The 20,352-nt window shown below is 37.6% G+C and overlaps 1 long non-coding RNA gene across 1 annotated transcript; it reads right to left on the bottom strand.

Moving 5' to 3' along the window:
- Window positions 1-15,561: 15,561 nt before the first annotated feature.
- On the bottom strand, window positions 15,562-19,172 carry LOC109369720. The gene is made up of 3 exons (XR_004161151.1): window positions 19,066-19,172; window positions 18,507-18,619; window positions 15,562-16,716 (listed from the first exon to the last, which is right to left on the bottom strand). It is a non-coding gene; the product is annotated as an uncharacterized LOC109369720 (long non-coding RNA).
- Between the last annotated feature and the right edge of the window lie 1,180 nt (window positions 19,173-20,352).

Consider the following 20,352-nt stretch of genomic DNA (forward strand, 5'->3'; position numbering starts at 1 on the left):
AAACAACCAAGAAACTACAAAATAATAGATGCTTACCTTGTCAGCCTTTTAATATCTGATTGATGTTCTGATCACATATATATAGGACTCTACGCTTAGAGAAAAGCTACACAACAGTGTGTTACTGGGCTTCTAGTAAGACTACTTTTTTTTTTTTCCTCTAAGTTTCTTTCAGAGATCACCACAGAGTACCCTTCCAGTCTGATGTGGCTGTAGCACAGCTCCTTTGTGGAGCCAAAGGGCTGAGACTGCCCAGGGCTGTCTGAGGGACCTCTATTATGGGCTTCCTCTTCTTTTAAGTCCATAAAGCTGTGGCAATCTGATGCGTTTTAGACACACAAAATCTGTAGACATATGACTGTACTGGTGAAGATGATTTAATCATGCCCAAAGGAGTACAGACAATTCCACCTAGAAGTGAGGAAACCTCTTCTAATTCTCCATTAGGGAGCATCTCTATAACTAACTTTGCTCTCTCAGTGCAAGGAAGAACCAGCAGTCTCTGTGGAGACACTTGGTTTTACAGTTCCAAGATTTTTAGAAACCTTAATGCTTCTACTCAAGAGAGTTCCTTCTGGGGCATGGAAATACAGATCCCTAGGACCTGTCTTGCATTTCTTGCAAAATTAATGGTAATTACCAAGAATGATTAGCAGGTTCATTGCTTATTAGTCTTACTTTTTAAAATTCTGAAGCATTTGGGTTTTTTCTTCCACTGTAAGAGATCATTTTAATTTCACTTCTTTGTCTGTAATAAAAATTGACGTTAAAGGATGCCTGAGGCAGCGTAATGAGAAAATGAAATTAGTTTTTCAGTTGGCTGGTCAAAAGCATTTTATACATGATAATAAACAGTTTATTTTACTCTTTTGCTTATGACATAATAAATGATAAAAACATTTTCCTGAAATAGATATTGCCCACTTTGCTACAGAGAGCTTAAGTTGGGATCTTTTCCATTTGTAGGATCAGATAACTTTGAGGAATACTTCTTATTATCTGCTTTTCTTAGCCTTTTTTTTGGGGGGGGGGGAGAAGGGAAGGGGTTGTATGCAACTGTGGAGTTCTACTCTGGATCAAAACTTAGGGTTTTTTTCTTCCTCCTTTAAGACCTTTACTGGAAATGCAGACTCAGTCTGAATAAACTAGGAACAAATCTGTGTCAAGACACCTTTCAGAAATTCATTCTTTTCAAACTATTCACTGCTTTCTGGGACTGTGTTGGAAATTTTTTGGATGAAGGGAAAAAGAGTGGTTATTCTGAAGAGCCATTCAAGATAGATCTATAACCACTCAGAGATTGGCCTGGTTTCAGCTGCCTATCCTTGCATTCACGTTTTGTGGAATTTTAAAAACAATTTCTTCACAGAAACTCCTTCTGAAGGGAGCGTATGAGATTCTCTGACATTTTTAGATTGGCTTAGATTATGGAGGCTTCTTCAAGGAAAGAAATCGGAATAGGCTTGTGGTGAGATGAACACATAACATACTGATAAATGTAGTTACATATATGAACTGGGTAAGAAAGAGAGGATAGCAGAGATTCTTGCATATGATTCTTACAGTTCTTGACAGCTTGAACTCCCACATGCTTGACTAGTTCAATACTGGATTAGTGTGATGCCTGTTTGGCGGATCCTGTGGGGCATAGACTCGGCAAGAAGCACATCACTCAGGATTTTGGGGACAGCTTGTAAACTATCCAGCATCACTGGCAATCCCACTCCAATCAAATTCAAGCTTGAAAATGGAACGAGGGGGGAAAAGCGAAGCTTTTGTATTTATGCTCCTATAATTTATGTTCTAAATTGAGACTTACCCATTTCTGCAGAATAGCACCACTGAAAGACTGCTTTGTAAAACAATGGGAACTTTACTGAGCAAGCTATGAGATGCTTAATTACAAAAGTAAGAAGGAAAATAAGAATGCATATGAAAAGACTGCACTGAAATTATGATTATTTTTATTAGTAAAACAGCAGCTGTCATTAATAAAGTCAAATAAAGTCATGGTGTTAGCTATTAACATCCAAGCCACCTTTTTTTTTCTGTGCTTAGGGAAGAGGAACGTTCCCACTGAAGCACATGAACAACTTGTTTGCAAATTTCAGGCTATTGCATTGAATTAATAGAATGATCACTCAAGTGGTCATCTGGCCTAGTTTCTGAGGGCAGGCCTGCAAGGAGGGAGGTGTATGTTTTTGTTTTTCTGTTTATTTTACAGATGTTTTTGAGTCTGACCATAAAGCCTTGATGGCAGTGAGAGCCACTGCATTTCCCTTCCCTCCAGACTCATTTTTCTTTGTGGAGTGGAATCCAAACCCAGCTCAGGTGCCACTTCTCAGTACTGTAAGGATAATTAAAGAATAGAAATGATTAGCAAGGTGCTATAACCTGCCTGTTCTTTAATGTCCTAAAAGCATGGTGTATCTCCAGGTTTAGGTACAAACTGTGTTTTACTGAGTGGGATTTGGTGGCCTCTGCTCTGTTCACAACTGCAAGACCAGTTTGGAAACATTATCTACAGCTGTATTACAGATTTTAAGAAGCAGTTTGCTTGCTGTCGAGATAACTGTATATAACTTGCACTCTTCATGTGTATGTGAGAGAGCCCCAGGGACATGAAGGAATGCGATCCTTATGCCCAAGGTCCCTTTCCATGTTAATAATGGATATTCTGGTTTTCAGTGCATCCATGCTGGGGTAGGGCTGTGCAGTGTGACTGGGGTGTAATTCCTCTGCTCTAAATCCAGACCTGAACCTGACTTCCTCATCTTGGCCTCAGCACAGAGCCAGAAAGGATGGAAGATGTCAGGAATTGAAATACCAAATCAAACTAGTGCCGTAAAGAAGACAGATTACCTAACTTATACCTTTAAATTTATCCCATTAAGATACAGATTAATTATCTTTTGTCATTCCAGATGTATTTCCTGAGAACAATCTAATTTTAATGGCTGAGACTTCTTCCTCTTAAATTCTTTGTAGCATAGATTACATAATTATCCAGGGATTTCCTTCATACACGCCAACAAATCACCCCACAATATTTGAGCAAACACAGATATTGCGGCAACAATAGAAATCTTGAACCCATACCGAGCTATAATTTAAATAGGAATTGTTTCAAACATACTCCAGTTCTTTTTTTCTCCAGTGAAGAGAAATTGAGTACATTTCAGAGGAAAATATTCAGTGTGTGTATCTTGCTTTTGTAAGATTTCAAGTAAGCTCCAAATTATTGAAGTGTTTTTTTCCTATGCGAAGAAATGCTGCTAATGTTTCTAAAAATGAGTAAATGGGCTTAGTTGGTAAAATAACACCTACTTCTGCTTAGCATTTGATATCAAAATTTCATTACAGAAGTTGTTTGTCATAAGGGTTGAAAAGCTGAGTAAAGAGTTGCACCTGCCCCTTCATAGGATGTCTGAAAGAGATCACTTATCTCCAACTTTCAGCAATTTGTCAGGATGCCTAAGGACAAGCAGAGTGACCTCCCTTTCACTTTAAAACCCAGTTATAGGAAATAGAAACATGGGAAAAAAAAAAAAAAATCAAACCTTTTTCAGAGAGGGAGCAGCAACTTTTAATCTCTCTCTCTCGACCCCCATTGTGTGTGGTGTCCATATGGATGAGTTTCTATGGATGTATATTGCTCTTCTAACATATCAAAATATTTACCTTGTGCATTGCAGTACAACATCATTAATTTTCCTAACCTCCCATTCTCAGTAAGTGCCAGCTGTCTTTGGGTTTCCAAGGCACTTGGATCTGATAAGCGAGCTCTTGTGTTAGCGCTGTGACGGTCAAAGGTCCATGTCAGGTCAGGACCTCTGCTCTGTGGGAGAGATAAACTGATTTAAAACTACCAGAGGAAACAGCTAAAGGGAAAAATGGAATTTATAAAGCTTATGAAATGTCATGAGACACGATGCAGCCTTTCGGACAAGTCAACCTGGAGGAAAAAGGGCAAGATCAAAAGACTGCTACTAGAATAAGAGCTGGTGCTAGAGGCATAATGAGATCTTTTTTAGCCAGATCAGCAATGATGCTTCGATTTCCTTCTAGGAGACTGGAAATGTATAATTAAGAAGGTTCTTTTTTCTCTGCAAATTCAGCTTGTGAGCTTTATTTAGTACAATAAAAAAAATTCAGAGAAATAAATGCATCTTATTTAATTGGACTTTATGAAATATGCTAATGTGTCATCTTTTGGTCAAATGGATAAACCACACAACTATTAAAATATGCAATATATAAACCACAGCCAATTAGATGATAGCTAAAGTAGTGTGGCAGACCAGATTAAATCAGTGTTATTGAGATGATATACACAACACCTGTGGAACAACAGGGGTATCTGCTGTGAAGGAGAAGAGGGATTTTGCTGGGATTCCAGCTGCCCAGATGTGGGTCCTGAGCTGTGAATAGGGATTCTGCACTCACAGACAGATCTGAAGGAGGCCTGTAAGTTTTCCCACCTAGCAAAGGCAATCAGCATCTTGTATTTATTTGTACCAGCTGCCGCCAAGGGAAAGGGCAGGAGAACCAAGTGGAAGCAGATTTGGTGCAATTATTCCCCTCTCCTCATTAAAAGCAACCAGCTGTGCCCTTATGGAAACGCTGAACTCAGGGAAAAGGCAGCAACCTTTGAAAAACTCACTGTTGCTGTATTTAAGCAGGAGTTAGCCCTGAATATTCAAGGACTGAGAGTAGCACTTCTCTATTTTCCCTTCTCTGTTTTCCCAAATAGGAAGGTCTCACCACTGAAGTTCAAGAGTAACTTTATAAATCCTTAATCAAGTTCAGTACTTATGATGCAATGGAAAGACTCATGCTGGAAATCATGGTTCATTTTTTTCCAAACTGTCAAATCTGGAGCAATATTAAATGTGTCACAGCAGGATTAGGATCATCTTATATTCTCCTAAGGTTCTCTTGATGTGAACAAATGAAGGAAAAATGTACTAGCTAAGAAAATATAACTAGATTGTGGTTCTATCAGAAATCAGAAATATATTTTACATATTGCAATAATAAATATGTACAACCTCGTTTCAGTCTTACGTTTGGAGATTTCTGTTAACAGTGGCAGAAATTTATAATTCAGTGCAATTAATTGTTCTTGTGGGGCTTTCCATCTGCTTATAAAAAAAGAAGGATTAAAATGATATTTTTTTCTCATCTTTTCCCAATAAAATTTTGCATATTTGGATTAGTAGGAGTCCAATTCAGCAAAACCCAAGCTAAATCAAATTGAAGGAGAGAGGTTTTGTTAGAAATTTTAACTAGATTGAGTGAAATCAATAGCTGCTTAGTCCTCAAGTATTTTCTGAGATTTTTGAAGTTGGTATTGTAACCTATACAGAATATTTTTGGGAATTAACTCAGAAGATTTTAATTCTTTTGCCTCTTCCTGCTACATTTGCACAGGAATAGAATTGCTGGAATACAGGGAAGTACAGCCCAAGATTTTTGTAATTCACCGTTTCTAACACAGAAACAAGAGCCTCAGACTTACAGCGTCTCCCCAGGTACACCATGCATGGATGGCTTTCTTTCTGCTCTGCCAGCCTTCCTAGCATATACAGAGTAAAATTGCATTATCTTGGCACTTCCTATCTTAATTTCTGCATGGCTAGATTGCTTTTCTCCTCTGTTTTTGTTAAGAGGGGTTGGAGTGGTGCAGAGTTTCACTAAGCTTTTCCAGGAGATGTTTCCTGCCTATCAGGAAAATTGGGCAAAATAACGATCAGACAAGAGTGTACATTTGCCATCTTGCTCTGCTCTTGCAGTGCTGACTCCTTTGTTGGTGTTGATAACATCAGGGAGATGACCTTGCAAGGTGTGCCACACATTTATTTCATATCCAGGCTCTGCCAGCATGTTGGTTGAAGTATGATTGTTGTCAAGCCCAGGGATGTAATTACCCTGAGAGTAAATGTTAATTGGTTTATTGAGTTTAATTGGGTATCATTAAAAATACTGCTTTATTCAGGAGCTAAGACAGTATACTTTTAAAGGAAGAATGATCATTCTGATTTAATCACTTGCGTACAACCTTAATTTTCCATGTTTTTTCCACAATGAATCCTGAATGAACGATGTCCACCACCAAGGCTTGTTGGTTTATTTACTTTTTACTTATTGTTTGGACAATCTCTTCTTTTAGTTCTGTTTACTGTTCTTGACCTTTTCCCAAAATTTTGGGTGAAGAACTTGATAGAACATTTGATGCTATTGTTAAGCTTAATTACAACTTCAGCTTTGGCAAGAGATGTACTGTAAGTGATATAAAAAATAATAAAACTGTAGAGGTCAAAAGAGCTGAAAAGGAGGTTTCAGTAGTCATAACGAATAATGAGTTGGAATAATTAGACAGTTTTAGTGATGATTATCAGAAATTAACAGGTGATGTCACTAAAGGGTTTCAGCTGCTCTTAGAATTACTGATAAGAATTTAAAAACAGGCAGGCTACAAGTAATACAGGTGGTTTTTGACATTTGTGGGCCTTCAGTTCATAAATACACAGAAATTTAGGATGTCCTAGATAAAGAGAAACAGATTTCAAGAGAGCTTCAGCGCTTTTGTGAGTAGAATTTTGCAGTATTGTGTCCTTCTATGGTAAGCAGGGAAGATGGGGCACATTGAGTTTCCTGTATTTTCAGAATATATGATGCTACGGCATCATATAGATAAGGATCACAGAGTAGAAATCCATTATAAAACTTAATTTAAGCTTTCAATTTAATATTAAAAATTTATTAGTCCTTCATTCCTCTCTAAGGCCTGTGCATTTGGTTCCCTTTAGTGCCACTGACTCACGGTTACTAAGGCAACTCTGGCATTGGAGCAGATAGCACAATAAAAGTATTTGTTATTTATTTAAATTTAAAGGCATTTATTGTCAAGAATAGCTATTGACATTAAAGGTACTTATTGCACTGGAATTACAAAATGTATAAAGTAAAACTTTAATTATGCAAAACGCAGTGAAGATATTAATACTCTTTTAGTATTTAAACCAGATAGAATTAAACAAATTTTCTCCCAGATGTGTGGGACAAAGAAAATCTATGTAAGTGTGAGTATTTCATAGCAGAATTTAATATAAATTTTTGAAGCAGGTATGTGGGAATGCCTCTGTGGCTCCTCTACATCTCTATCCTTATGCAAAGCTCAGCACCACCAGGCTGGGTAAAGCCCTCAATGCTGAGTGTGGGGCTGTCCCCTCAGAACAACATTAGGACTTGCAGGTGGGCCCCAAGGCAATATTGCTCAAAGCAGTAGAGTCAGCTTTTCTTACTTTGGCTTCAGCTGGCTTTGGCTGATGGGAAATTATAAAGAGGCTCATTGCAAAGCAGCAGTAAGGAGTTCAATGTGAAGTTTGTTTTCTTATTTTCTGTCTTGAAGTTGGAGGGATCTGAAAATCATCCAGGAATTTGAAACTTCAGCAGCTTCTTTTCTGGTATGCTTCAACCAGGCAAAGGAATTTTCAGTCTGTTTTATGCCTTAATTCTTCCATGCAGCCCATTATCTGCTCGTTATTGAGCTACAATAAACATAGAGTCCTTCAAGTACTTTTTTCTTCCCAAATTGCTTTAAGAATGAAAGCCTGTGACATCAAATTGAGGATGTATTGTCAAATGGAATCATTTCAAGGTAAGCAGAGAGTTTTCTTTGCAAAATGGCTGACATCTTGGGTAGATGTGTGCAATTTGAATAAAGGGAGGTTGGAGTTTATATGTGAGAGTGAGCTGAGAGGGGTTTTCTCATCAGTCATTGCTTAGTTTCTTGCATGTATCTTGTAGCAAAATTAGCCCAAACAATGCTGTTTGATTCCTGGATAAGGTGTAATGTGATAAATTAGCCTGCACAACTAACTACATATGACTGGTAGCAGCAAAGAGGTAACATAAATGAAACAAAGTTAATTAAAATGTTAGCAAATATAAATAATCCAAGGTTAGTGAACATTGTTTCATTTTAAATTAATAAATATGCAAAGGTAATGTTTATAATTAAAGCTATAATTTATCTTCATGCTCTGCTTGTTTAATAACAGTGGTAACATAATGTTACATGCAGAAATGTAGTAATAGATTTGTTTAGCATTGACATTATAAACAAATGTCTCAGTCTATTTATTCTAAGTTATGATACAGATTCTTTTCACATGCATCTGATGGCCTTTAAACCATTTAAAATGAACTACATTAATGTAATCTAATCTTGATACTGAACATAACATTTCAGTTTGAATTATCCAGAATCCATGATCCATTTTATTACTCACAAAGCACTTTATACATTTATGATAATGGCAAACCTTACTCTGGTATTTAAATCCCATTTCAGATGGGATTTTTTTCTTATAATTTTATTTTTTAAAGCATTTTGGTAGTAAAATACAAATAAAGAAAAGTCAATGCTCAGTAAGCCCTTTAACAAAGCAAACAATTCGACTTTTTATGACATTAGCAAATAATAAAGAAAAGATCTGACATTTACACTTGATGAAATTTTATGATATAACAGAGATGAAGAAAATGGAATGGAAATCACACATGATAAAACCTGTCACTGAAATTCAGATAGGTCTTAAGAATAACTGCTGCTAAATATTTTGGGAGGTCTCTTACTTTTCCACCCTTTGCTGGGAAAATCTGTCCAAAGAGTCAGCTCTCCAAATATTTTATTTGGTTTGAGTCATTCTAGTAAAATAATAATGAGGGTCTTCAGGGGATTTATTCATGGAGGGAAGAAGGCAAAGTAATGTGGTATAGAAACAGTCAAATAAAGGTTTGTAGGTATTAGAATCAATTTGATATAATGGTCATAGGAAATGGATTTAATTTTCTTGAAAATTCTGGTAAACGTTCTTGGAATTTGCACTTAATCAAATGGATTTTGAAGTAGAAATATTTTATATTTATAGTTGGTCTGGAGTTTCAGCTTATGCACCTGTGGCTGTATTTCTGGTGTGGGAATATTACCTGTGTTGCTAAGAGCAGTTTTGCTCATTATCTTATTTCAGTGAAAAGAATCTACAGATAATTCACACACAAGACCTAAATTTGAGGTGAGAAGCTGCAAAAACCTTCTTTTAAACAATAAATGATGAGATATGAAGTTGATTTGACTAGCCTTTTGAGAACAGGTCGAGCTGGCTGTCCTCACCCCCAGTGCTACAGAGCTGGATATCCAGCTTAGACACAAAACAGTGGTGAGCATAATCAAGGAGGATGACTGCTGACCCAGTATTGGGAATCGGAGCTTATCTGATCGCTCACTGGTCTAAAATAAATTAAAAAAAGACAATAAAACATATTCTGAGTCTGAATGCTGAAGAATAAATTAAATGAGCATTCTGGATAATCTGATTTTATTGGCTTGTTTGACTTCAGATACTTCTCAGAAGAGAGTGGTAATTGTGTGTGTGTAAGGCTGTTATTAATAAACTGCTGCTGTAAGAAAGCAATTTGAGAATTATGTCATTCTCTACTTTGAGGAAGTTTGTCTTTTGAAAACTTCACCTTCAATGACATCCCCAGCAGAACTTAGTCCTTAAGAGGAACAGTGCACGAATATTCTTTCTGTGTCTGCATATTGCCAAGGGGAAAATAGGGGCGTAAAAGGCTGAAATATTGCTGAAGTGTTTATTAAAAACAACAACAACAACAACAAAAAAAAGCACAAAAACCTTACCACAAAGCTAGCTAAATTTACTCTAACAGCATTCCCTTATAGCACAAAGACTCCATTGCACTATATACATAATAGATATATGTTTTCACAGGGCTGTCATCAGTAAGTAAATAGGTTATAGACAGATAAATGTGATGTTTTAAAAAACTAATGTGCAAGAAAATGATGGGGTAATAGAAGAGTCAGAGATGATGTGATTCACACTGTGGAGCTCGCTGAGATGTTGAAGATGTTGGTGCACTTCCGCCAGGATCTCAAGGAATGCATGTCATGTTTGGCCAGGAAAAAGTGTTACCTTGAAGCATGGAGAACTGGGTCCAGGAGCTCCTGGTTCTTCATTTCCAGTCCTTGGTCCAGCACCTTCCATTGTGCTGGACAACTCATAACTGCTCGGGTGCATTCCTCCTTATTATGTGCAGTTGGTAATAGGGAACTTAATAGCCTTTACAGAGGTTGGGAGGTGTCTTTTAAATGCCAAAGTCTAGCATCTTAAAAAAGAAGCTTGCATTTGGTTCACTTGGTATTGATTCACTTAGGACAAGTGGAGAATATTTAGACATTTAGTTTTCAGTAGGTTCATTATGAAAAGAAGAAAAGCTTTCTAAAATGCTATTTTTAATACTGTATTTAAGAACAAAAAAAATGGAGAGAACATTTCTGAGAAGTTAAACAGCAGGTTTCATCTTTAAATGATCTTTTATAGTAGGAGACAAAAAGAGAAAAGGTATCTTCAGAAGTGGTATCGTGCTATTTTCATGTTGATTGCAGCAGGTGCCGAGAGTAGAGTGCATTCTGTGTAAAATCAATGTCTGTTGGGGGGGGGGAGGTGGAAATAAAAGAAAAGAGCAGCACAAAAACTTCAGGATTTATCTTTTCAGTGCCTCTCTGGGAACAAAGTGGTGCCCAGGGAGGGCAGGAGCAGGGCTGGAGGAGGCAGAGGACAATAGTGGGGCTATGCAGGGTGAGAGCGGAGAGCTCCAGGAAGAGCACTGAGAGGGAACATCTTCATTAATTTTATCATGTATTTACTTTCTAAATCTTCTTGTCTGTTCACTCAGCCTCGATCCCCTTCTGTGATACCTGTGCAGATTTATAGTAAACATCTCCCCTCAGGGTAGCACAGAAGAGATAAGTCTGGACTGTACAAGGGGAAAAAACAAAACAAAAAACAAAACCAAAAACCAAAGGCAAAGCTTGTTCAGAGCTATAGTCAGTGGTACAGCCTGACAGCAGCTGAAACTGATAGTCACAAAACGCTGGATATAATATAGCCAAATTACTCCTGTGTTCTCTCACTGGAGAAATCTTTCTCCTTTTCTTCAGAAAAACCTTTCCTTGGTATAATTATTAAGGCAGGGCTAGGGAACCGTGTTCGTTTCAGAGCTTTCATTTTTAGAAAGGCTGTTTAATATTTATATAAGCTCATGTTAAGTTTATGCACCTGTCAAAATACTAAATTATATGATAGTGATTGCAAAATGAGCTATTTATCAGACAGATGTCTCTGCTGAACCTGCAATGTGTAGAGTCCTGGATCTGCAGCCTGGGGGGGGATGCTGTTAACCCTGTTGGCTCTGAGGGATTATAAGGAGATATTGTGGAATCATAGAATCATGAAGGTTGGAAAAGACCTCTAAGGTCATCTAGTTCAACTGTCCATCTGCCGCCAATACTGCTCAGTAAACCATGTCCCTCTTTCACACTCAGAGTTTCCTGTAGTGTTTTTGAAAAGTTTGGTAAAGTGTGGCTTCTTTCTCTAGCTATGGTCTTAGGAGAGGAAAAAAAATGTCATAGTATGTGTTAAGTGGAAGACAGATATTCTCAGAAAATAAATCTGTAATTAACAGCATAGTAGGACAGTGCTTTGAGTTGTTGAGGTCTGATCTCATCCAGCAGTAAATCACAGCAGAAATGGCTGTTTGGCACTGCTGGTGTGGGTTATCAAGAGCCTGTGCAAAGGGGCAGAGATGGAGATAAAGGTCAGAGCAGGACAGTATGGAGATTGACGTGTTGGTAACCCAGGGCAGTCATAGCACCACTCCCATGTGAAGCTTAAGCAGTTTGCTGTAACTTCTCCCAGATGTCTGTGGCCTTGCGTTTGCAGGGATTTTGCATGATCTCTATTTGCCTTTGAGGCATCTGCCTAAGGACTGTGGCTGCCAGGCTGGGCTATCAAGACACGTACAGCACAGTGCCTTGTTCTAATTTTCAGTGAGCAGTTCCTGTGCACCAGAAACCCCTGCCTGTAGAAATCTGGTTATACACCAAAAAAATTCCTCCAACTAAACATACTCTGATCCCAGACTTTAGATGTTTGGCACTACCATCTAGAGACGTAACTACTGGTCTAAAGCAAGCTGAGCTTCTCTCATAGTAGCTTAAAAAATGAAGTGTCTCTACATCCAAAGGAATGTTGTGCTGCTTTCTGAAAAAGGTATTTATTTTGGAGGAATAAATTGCATAGGCTTCACTCTGCTTTGGAGGGGAGTTCTTGCAAAGACAGCTCAGCCAATCTAATCACTGTTATAATAAACTCCACTGATCTAACAGGTGTATGGCACAGTTGCAACACAGCACTTCCTGCACCATCAGTGGAAAAGAAACGCTCATATAAAGGAGAAAAAATAAGAAAAAAGGGGATAACTGGATTCTTTCCTCAAATGCAAAGCAGTATCTGCTGGTAAGCTCCCCTGAACACTTGTGCATTCAGAAACCAAGAAGGAAACTAGCAGTCGTTATCTGTCTGGAAAGTCATGGCCCACATTAGCAGGAAAAGCAGGGAGAATTTTGTTAAATGTGTGCTTGGGACAAAGTAGATTTTTATTTTTTCTTTGAGTTCTTCAATGCAAAAACCATTAGTGAATTATGCACAAATAATTAAAGTATCAGTACAATCAATAAAACATCCTGCATTTCACTTATGCTCCATTCTTGCCCTGGTTACTTAAAACACTAAATACACTGGGGAGAGAAATAGCTTCTTACTCAGTTTGCACTTGTTTTGATTTTGTGTGATGGATTATGAATTACCATTATACTGATATACCTATGCAAAAATATAATGCAATAGATGTCTAATTATGACCTGAAGTGAAAATGAGTTATAACTCCTCATGATACTTCTTATGATTTGCTGCATTATAAATAACAGTGATTTATTGTTGTTTCACCTACTGCTCTGCTAGTGATGGATCATAATAGTACATCATCATAATTTTGAAATCAGAACAGAGCTGTTTTTCTCCCATATAATTCAATTTTAACTCCACTGCTAAGGTTGTTGAGTATCACAATCCATCTACTTTATGTTAAGTTTTATTAGAATGAAGATATTTTAATATATTTGGTAGCTGTTCATTACTGCCATCTGTTTATTAGACCTCTCTATTAAACTGTCCAACATACCTTTTGATACATTTAGTGTTTTCAACATGACCCACATGGCAACTACTGAGAAAAAGAGATGACTGGGAGGTTGTGCAGTCCTCTCTGGAGATATCCAAGACTCACCTAGACAGTTTTCTGTGCCACCCACTATTGGGAATCTGCTTTAGCAGCAGGGTTGGACAAGACAACATCTAGAAGTCCCTTCCAGCTGCCATGATTCTATGAGAATCAGTGATGAAAAGGAAAGCTTCTCTTTTCACATTTGATTTGTACTTTGAGCAAGACTGCTGTGATGCTATTGTAGGTTTTCAAGGCACTGGGGTTTAGCTCCATGGTATTCTGTGATTTAGCCAGAACCTGGGTCTCAGATTCTGATTTACTCTCAGCTGTTCCATGCATCATCCCCTTGGATGTGGCTGGGGTAGGCATGACAGACCCAATAGGGCTCTTGCATCTCCGTGAGAGAGTTTCCATGGGATGTTATCCTTTGCAGTAGGATGTCTTGTCCAAAGCAGAGCATCCCTGCTGTTATCAAGCCAGGCTTCTGTAGGAGATGAATGAAGATGAGCCGGCCTCCTTGACTGGGCCTTGGGGGGAGCATTTGGGATCCCAGCCCTAAGAGTGAAAGGGGTTGACCAGGCAGAGGGAGTATTGTTATCAACTGTCCCACTGGCTTAATCTTGACATTTAAAAGCAAGGAGTGATGGAAGTACACATCGAAGTTCAGACAAGTTATTTTAGTAGTTAATAATTAACTTCATTAAAAAAGAAAAGTTCAGGTCAATCTCAGAGCTTAACAATTAAGAATTTGATAGAATGATTTTCTTTCCCTGTGTTTGTCTGTGAGCACAAAATAGCATGTTTTGGTTTTTTTTTCAGTTGTTTGTTTGAAATCATTTTTGTGCTCATATGGCTGTTCATGAAATGTTTTCCAATTCTTTCCTTGTTACGTGCATCCTCTAAACTGGAGGTTTTCTGCCTGGACGTAACACACCTACAATTTCTCTGCCTGGAGTAGTTACTTCTTAAATACAAGAGCATGAATATTTATGATGTGAAGTGCATTTTCTCTGAATATTCTACAACATCACTTAAAAATATTTGTTATGACTGTTTCTACCATTAACTTGTAAATGTATGGAAAGCAGGCACAAACAGAGTAATAGTTTGGCTGCTCTGAGCCCCTTCTTGTAACTGTGAGTTTCTGCTAACTAAATAGCTGGTGGGGGACTGCAAAGAGATGAGTGAAGCTGTGGGTTGGAATGGAGAGAGAGAGGGAGAGAGAGAGAGAGACGGATTGGAATGAAGCCCCCAAGGTCCACTGCGAAGTCCCAGTGAGAACAAGCCACGGATTGTATCTCTGGGAGAACATAACCAAAGGGTGGGAGTGGGGTGGAATGGAGTGGTCACAAGGTGAACCCTTTTCATCACACCTCCATAAGACATTGGGCAGAACAGCACGGTCTGTACTGTGATTATTCTGTTTATGTGCTCAGTTGAGAATTAGCTGTTTGGCTCCGCAGCTAGCTTTGACATAGCCTACAGCTTCTAATTTTCTTAAATGGCCCTGAGAAGGGAATGTATTAGCTGGTCGATGTAGTTTTACTTTTTCTTTATTTTTTGACTGCATATCCTTCATATAGGAAAGGGAGTGCATATAAAGTTTATCCAGTGCTTGGTTGTTGAAGAGCAAACAATTCCAAGCGTCTGAAAACTTTCACAAAAGACCAGTGGACCTTAGAATCTGGGAAGAAATGAATAAGTAAAATGTATGTGTTAAGATGAATAAGTAAAATATAAATGGGGGGAAATAACAAATGCCAAAACAACAACAAAGCAAACCAGAAAACCCTGGAAGCATGATTAAAATGCGTATGTATGCAGTCTTAAAGTCCCTACTTTACAACTGATTAAATAACTGCTTGAGCAATAATTTATTTGCATGCTGTTAATTAGAAGCATAATTAATTTTTGTAGATTATAAATAATGGTGTGCAAAATGTCATTCCCAGCAGATCAAATGGAAATAATATAAACATTCTTAAAAACCCAAGAATAGCTTGCAATGAAACAGATTTAAATTAGTTATGATTTTTTTTTTTTATGTCTTGTGCTAATGAAAACTATAAATTTGTGTCTGAAGTTAGTAATTTATCGGCAAAATGCAAGGGTTCATTAATCATTCTGCTTTCTCTTATACTTGGCACATATGGAAGGAAAATCTCTATGTTTATCACTGCTTCAAATAAACAGTAGCATAAGTAGATTATTCCCAACAGAAAGATATTTCCCACACCCTAATCTCAGAGCAATCATTCACTGATCTAAATGAGCAGTTACTTAAACCGCTAAGAAAGGATGCTAATTAGCTAAGAAAACTAGGCAAGAGTGTTTAAATTTAAAAAAAAAAAAATCCAATTTTTTCTGCTATCTTGTTTCTAATGTATTATTTACTTTCAGTTTGCTTGGATGCTGTGTCCATGACAATATCATAATTAAATGTGTCTTCTCAGGAGAATGGGATGGGTTTTTACCAACTTCTACACTCTGAAGCTTGGGTTTTGGAGCCCCCAGTCTGCCATGGTTACGCCTCTCATTTGCCAGTTAAATTAGGCATGTACTGGTGCAAAACTTGGAGCGAATGTGAGCCTGCTTTGCTCTGTGGATCTGGGTCTGCCTGGACTCTAAATGCTTTAAAAAGTACGTAGTTCAGTTTTTCTTTAGAAGTCTCATGCCTCAAGGTTCAAATAATAGGAAATAAATAACAAGCTCTGTGCCTTAGAGCAAAATATTTTTTAGCTTTTGTTGCAAAGCAAAATCTGTGATGTGTGATGCATAAACAATATCAGCACTTTGCTGGGCTTGTAGATAAAGTTGGATTTCTGGCTAAGGAAAATGTCTGAAATAAAGTCAGATCATTCAAATGTAGTAGATCTTCTCTAATAAGGAGTCTCAGCATCCTGTAAGGAATGTCTCACAGACATGCCCAGGTAGGACGTTTGGTTGTTCACTATCAGACCATCCTAGCCTCTTCTGCTGGTCTGCCCAGTGGTAAGGATAAAGCACTGCAGAGAGATATGAAAGGAGGACTTTGTCACTCAGCTGTGTTTCCTTCTTCCTACAATCTGTCCTGGGTGTTGGGGCCACTCTTCCAGTCTTCCTGCAATGCTCTGGAGGGAAGGGTTGGGATTTTGATTGCTGATGACCTTGCGTGGGTGCTTATGTATTAACTACTGGTGAAGAATATCTGAGTTTAAGCGTAGCAGCTCTAGAATGGCTTCTGCCATCAGATTTCAGAATCATCATTTGTTAAAGTTGGAAAAGATCACTAAGGTCATCATGTCCAGCCATCATCATCATGTCCACTACCTCAATGCCACATCTACACTTTTCTTGGACATCTCCAGAGACAGTGACTCCACCACCTCCCTGGTGAGCCTGTTCTGACATTGCTGCTCAGACATAATGGCACATCTTGATGCTTGAGGTGTTGCTGCACCACAACAGCTTCACCCTGCTGGCTGCTTTCACAATGTGCATGGCTGGAGCTGCATTCTACAGGGGCAGATCATCTTCTTGTTAGCTGTTGTCTTCAGTATATGAGGCTCTGGCAGTTGACACTGTGAAAGGGGACGATAATCAGCACAAAGTAAGAGTAACACATTTTCCATGGATTAGGGATTTAGTTTTCAACTTTTGGTTACATTTTGCTCATTTTATTTTGCCCTCTGACTTTCTAGTGTTAAGGCATATAAAGAAAGATATTTCATGGAAAATTGTCAATAGTCAGCTAAAGGCTGCAGGCAAGCTTTCAGATTTTAAATTTATGTATTTATTCCATTAAAAATGAAATGATTTTACAGAGGGGAGAGAGAGACTGAGCAACAGTGCCACTATGGCATGGATGGAACATATTGGATGTGGATGAAATTCTTGAACTGTCTTACATGCCATCTCAATCTTTCATCCTTGCCTCCAATTCTGGCAGATAAACAATACTTTATAGAGCTGATGCCATTATAGATATAATTTATTTCTTCTTAATAAATCATTTTCCCTTTTGAAAGCACAAGAATCCAAGTTTCCCATACACTGTTCTACTAAATAGCTTCTACCTCTTTTTTTTTTTTTATTTTGCACTAGTTCTTCAGCTAGAATTTTAATATGTTATAAAGGACATGTTCAGCATGGCTAGCAGAGACCAGGTTCTAACAGATCTAGGAATCGGGGATTTTGCTGATATTTCTAGAATGCGGCAAAACCTGTGAGTGAAGAGTGGAAGCAGAGCTGAATGCTGTTGAGCCTAGAAAAATACATCAAGTATATTCCTGTATACAGAGATTAAAAATCGAGCATACATGAAGTGCTTAGACTGGTCTTTGTTTTGTCTGTGAGATGTGATTCACCAGTTTGGCATTCTGTTGAGTAGTCAGGCATCATTGTGGACCTTTGATGTATTCCCCATTAAAATGCATGTGCTGTACTTCTGGAGGATTGATGAGAGGTGGAAAAATTGAAGACATAGTAGAAAGAAAACAGAATAAGAAAGAATTCTCATAGGCTACATAGACACAACTCATGTCAACATGTGAATAAATACTTCATGTACCTATGGCTAGACAAAAAACACTGAGACTTCAATGCTCTGCTGCATTTTGTCTATAAAATTGCTAGCTTAGAAAATTGTTCCAAACAAGACAAGACACACTCTGAAATAATGCTTTGTGTTCAAAGGACAGTGTTTGAATACCTGTGATTATGGGTTATGTTCTTAATTCTGCCACAGGCTTATTGCCAGATTTCAAAAAAATCTTGCAAAAAACCTACCCATGTTCCTGATTCTTTATTAATTTATTTACCAAATAGATTGAAAAGAAAAATATGATTAGGATGTTGTTAATTATCATTTATGAAATGCTTTGAGATCCGCAGAGAAAAGCTCCGTAGGCATGAAAACAAGTTTATTTAATAAATCTTTATTAAATAAATAGCCATGGGATGTAGATACACTGACACTAGGGATAAATTGTTTCTGATGGATACCTTCACCTGTGTAATATAGCTACTATGAAAACTAGAAGAAAAGTTAAACTGCAATTGAGAAAGCATCCAAACAACTTGCATTTTACTGTAAGCATTACTTTAAATCTCCAGATTAGATCTGTCATTAGATAGATGCAGAATTTTATATAGTGTTATACAGAAATAATTGAGAAAAGGAGGATTCAGAGCCATATGACTGAAAGCATAAAAGGCCCCCAAAGCCTTTCATGTTATCATCTTTGAAAAGAGCTTTGGTCTTTTGTTCCTCTTATGATAGATGATGCTTTAGTATTGCGATGACAGTGAAGCTGTTACTCTAAATTGCAGGGAAAAAATGTTAACAGAGATTAAATATATGTTCACTTACCCACAAAATCTTTTTATAATGCTAGATACCACCGATAGTCTCTTTATCTGCTCCTGATGATGTATTGCTCATATATGACTACTTTCCTTCACACTACAGTTGAATATTATGAGCTGCATAGGGATGAAAACAAAAAATTAAACTTTATTAAAGAAAATAATTAGATTTTTAAAACCACAAAGTAGCACTATAATTAACTGTTTTATTAAAATGCTGGACAATATCTTCCTGTAGAGATATGTTTTAACTCTGATTTTCTTTATTCTAAATTACACTTCCTTTTTCCTATTCTGTACCTGTCTCTACAACTTTTTATTTTGTGTTCAGGAAGATTTAGTGAATCCAAATTCATCCAGTAAGTTAAGAATTACAGAATCTCCTATTTGTGAAACAAACAAAAAAACAACACCCAAACACATGAAAGTACAGGCCTTTTCCTCCAGCATCTCCTTTTCTATGTGTCAACTAGATGAAAGGAATTTTTTTTGTTAAAGTAAGTTGAATCTGAGGTGTGATTACTGAATGGCTAATTGATATGTCATTCCATAGAGCTACTTACCCAGCTTATGCAGCTGCTCAGAAAAGCAGAATAGTCTCTTTTCCTTATGGTGTTTGGTGCAGTCACAGGGCTGCCACAGCATCAAGCAATTCTTTTTGCAGGGTACTCTGGATAATCTGAACCAAAATGTAAATATAAAAATAAAATGGATTCCTTTTGACACGTGTTTCACAGCGTATAGGCTGCTCCTGTAAGACTTCTAGTTTTATAATGCAGACCCATCCTAATCCAGCTATTGGACTAAAGCTTTGTTTATTTGTTTTCTCGAAGTATTAGGCCGTTAAATGTGTTCTGCCCCTCACCTAAGAAAAATTCCATGGGAGAGTTTGTGGAGAAGACTCAACCTCAGGTCCTTCAGAGACTGAACTCCACATAACCAGTCTTATGCAAACACTACAGGCCTACACTTTGTTAAGCTGTGCTGGCTATGTTTCAGTGAGGTAACCACTGTGGCTGCTCAGATGCTACAGCAAGACTTCTATCAAAGTTAAATGCCAGGTGTCAACAATATGATTTTGTACGGTATCTTTTTTGCACTGATTTGTCAGGCTTTCTATTCCTCCTGTTAGATCCGTTAGAGTTCTGTGTTCTCTGTGTCCAATCTAGATCCTTTGAAGTGCATCCTTCAAGGATAAAATGAGCCAGGAGGGATATTTCTAATAGCAGTCAGCTGTTATGGGAGGACTGTGTGCCCTAATCTTAAAGAATCACAAAATGAAAGTCTTTTGAAATAGGGAGGTTAGTTGCAGTCTATTCCCTGATGGCAAACTGGTATGTTTCTGTTGAGTGTGGTCACCTTTTGACCAGGTGTCGGAAAATTAGAGAGAAATAGAAGAAAACAGGGTTGAACAGGCTTGGATTGAAGAAATGTTTTATAAGAATGATGAGCTTGTTTGATTTGTACATAATAAGCACCAGGTGCCGCACCATATGTATAGGCTGTGTTACTCTTGTTTCAGAGTTTCAGGAAAATTGTTATGCCTGTCTCTTGCCTTCCTGAATCACTTTAGACTAAACTTCAGATGGATGACAAAACCTCCAAGATTCTTCAGGTTCATCCATTACCACTGTCCAGGAGAAAATAATATGCATACAAGTAACAATGCATTTGAAGGAAAATTCCTGGAGCCTATGGATCTGTTTAAATGTCAGGATGTATATTTTGTTTGGTTTAGAGGCATTGCATGAATGATATAATCCAGTACATGAATAGAAAATTATGTTTATGGGAATATTTGTATTTTATATAAGAGCATCTTACTTGGCATCTAAATGCAAAATAACTTC

Source organism: Meleagris gallopavo, chromosome 13 (genome assembly GCF_000146605.3).
Source record: "Meleagris gallopavo isolate NT-WF06-2002-E0010 breed Aviagen turkey brand Nicholas breeding stock chromosome 13, Turkey_5.1, whole genome shotgun sequence".
Taxonomy (NCBI): domain Eukaryota; kingdom Metazoa; phylum Chordata; class Aves; order Galliformes; family Phasianidae; genus Meleagris; species Meleagris gallopavo.